This window comes from Schistocerca serialis, unplaced genomic scaffold (assembly GCF_023864345.2).
Source record: "Schistocerca serialis cubense isolate TAMUIC-IGC-003099 unplaced genomic scaffold, iqSchSeri2.2 HiC_scaffold_82, whole genome shotgun sequence".
NCBI lineage: Eukaryota > Metazoa > Arthropoda > Insecta > Orthoptera > Acrididae > Schistocerca > Schistocerca serialis.
The window spans coordinates 62,501-65,000 of NW_026048430.1; the positions used below are offsets into that span (position 1 = coordinate 62,501).

Genomic DNA, 2,500 nt, shown 5'->3' on the forward strand with positions numbered 1-2,500 from the left:
CGTCAGTCGGCCCCTCCGGCGGCGGCCCGGTGGTGTCGGCCGCGAAGTCCTCGGCTGCGTCGACGGGCGGCGCAGCGGCCTCGCCCGCGTCAGGCAGCGGGCTCGCTGCTCCCCGGCGGGACGCCGGCTCTTCCCCCCGACCGATCTCAAGCGCCTCCATGAATTGGCGGACAAGCTGCTTGTGGGCAGCTTGCCGCCGTCGGCACTTGATTGCCTCGAGCGTTCGGTCGGGGAACATCCTGATGAGTTCTTGATTGACGAAGAAGAACCGGGCGTCCCTCTCAAGGAACAGTTCGGCCTCCGCCTTGGCGAGCGACAGGACTTCTTCCTCCGTCCACCTCGCGCGATGCCTCTCCGTGACGATCTCCGCGTTGGCGGCCGCAAGATGTTGGCGGCGGCGATGGACCCCGAGACCGTTCTTGGTTGTAAAGCTGCGGTGGCACTCACTACAGGTATACATAGCTGCAAAAGTTACAAGATTTTCGGCACGGCCGGTTGGCCGGCTAGGTGCTGGGGGAGTTGGGGTGGCACCTTCAGCGGAAGGGCCACCACTTATTCTCTGCTTACTGCCCCCAACTAAAAAAAGGGATAGTGCGAGGGGGGGCTGGTAACCCCCCCAAGCCCCTGGTGCGGTCTTCCACTCTGCGAAATCAGCGGGCCCACGAGAAGGGGAGAAGACCGCAGGAGAGGAGAGGCTCGCGCTAAACGCCCGCACTTACCGGCACCCCTACGGCACTCACCTCGCCCAGGCCCGGCACGTTAGCGCTGACCCACTTCCCGACCAAGCCCGACACGCCCCGATCCTCAGAGCCAATCCTTATCCCGAAGTTACGGATCCAATTTGCCGACTTCCCTTACCTACATTATTCTATCGACTAGAGGCTCTTCACCTTGGAGACCTGCTGCGGATATGGGTACGAACCGGCGCGACACCTCCACGTGGCCCTCTCCCGGATTTTCAAGGTCCGAGGGGAAGATCGGGACACCGCCGCAACTGCGGTGCTCTTCGCGTTCCAAACCCTATCTCCCTGCTAGAGGATTCCAGGGAACTCGAACGCTCATGCAGAAAAGAAAACTCTTCCCCGATCTCCCGACGGCGTCTCCGGGTCCTTTTGGGTTACCCCGACGAGCATCTCTAAAAGAGGGGCCCGACTTGTATCGGTTCCGCTGCCGGGTTCCGGAATAGGAACCGGATTCCCTTTCGCCCAACGGGGGCCAGCACAAAGTGCATCATGCTATGACGGCCCCCATCAACATCGGATTTCTCCTAGGGCTTAGGATCGACTGACTCGTGTGCAACGGCTGTTCACACGAAACCCTTCTCCGCGTCAGCCCTCCAGGGCCTCGCTGGAGTATTTGCTACTACCACCAAGATCTGCACCGACGGCGGCTCCAGGCAGGCTCACGCCCAGACCCTTCTGCGCCCACCGCCGCGACCCTCCTACTCGTCAGGGCTTCGCGGCCGGCCGCAAGGACCGGCCATGACTGCCAGACTGACGGCCGAGTATAGGCACGACGCTTCAGCGCCATCCATTTTCAGGGCTAGTTGCTTCGGCAGGTGAGTTGTTACACACTCCTTAGCGGATTCCGACTTCCATGGCCACCGTCCTGCTGTCTTAAGCAACCAACGCCTTTCATGGTTTCCCATGAGCGTCGATTCGGGCGCCTTAACTCGGCGTTTGGTTCATCCCACAGCGCCAGTTCTGCTTACCAAAAGTGGCCCACTTGGCACTCCGATCCGAGTCGTTTGCTCGCGGCTTCAGCATATCAAGCAAGCCGGAGATCTCACCCGTTTAAAGTTTGAGAATAGGTTGAGGTCGTTTCGGCCCCAAGGCCTCTAATCATTCGCTTTACCGGATGAGACTCGTACGAGCACCAGCTATCCTGAGGGAAACTTCGGAGGGAACCAGCTACTAGATGGTTCGATTAGTCTTTCGCCCCTATACCCAGCTCCGACGATCGATTTGCACGTCAGAATCGCTACGGACCTCCATCAGGGTTTCCCCTGACTTCGTCCTGGCCAGGCATAGTTCACCATCTTTCGGGTCCCAACGTGTACGCTCTAGGTGCGCCTCACCTCGCAATGAGGACGAGACGCCCCGGGAGTGCGGAGGCCGCCGCCCCGTGAAGGGCGGGGAAGCCCCATCCTCCCTCGGCCCGCGCAAGGCGAGACCTTCACTTTCATTACGCCTTTAGGTTTCGTACAGCCCAATGACTCGCGCACATGTTAGACTCCTTGGTCCGTGTTTCAAGACGGGTCGTGAAATTGTCCAAAGCTGAAGCGCCGCTGACGGGAGCGATTATTCCGCCCGAGAGCATCCCGAGCCAACAGCGGCGCGGGTCCGGGGCCGGGCCAGGTAGGTCCGTCATCCGGGAAGAACCGCGCGCGCTTGCCGGGAGCCCGAGCGCCCAAAGGGGCGAATCGACTCCTCCAGATATACCGCCGGGCAGCCAGCCAGGACACCGGGGCTCTGCCCAACAGACGCGAACCGAGGCCCGC

At 61.2% G+C, this 2,500-nt stretch overlaps 1 pseudogene; it reads right to left on the bottom strand.

Moving 5' to 3' along the window:
- Window positions 1-2,500, bottom strand: part of LOC126452197 (large subunit ribosomal RNA) — a 7,410-nt pseudogene that overhangs the window by 4,232 nt on the left and 678 nt on the right.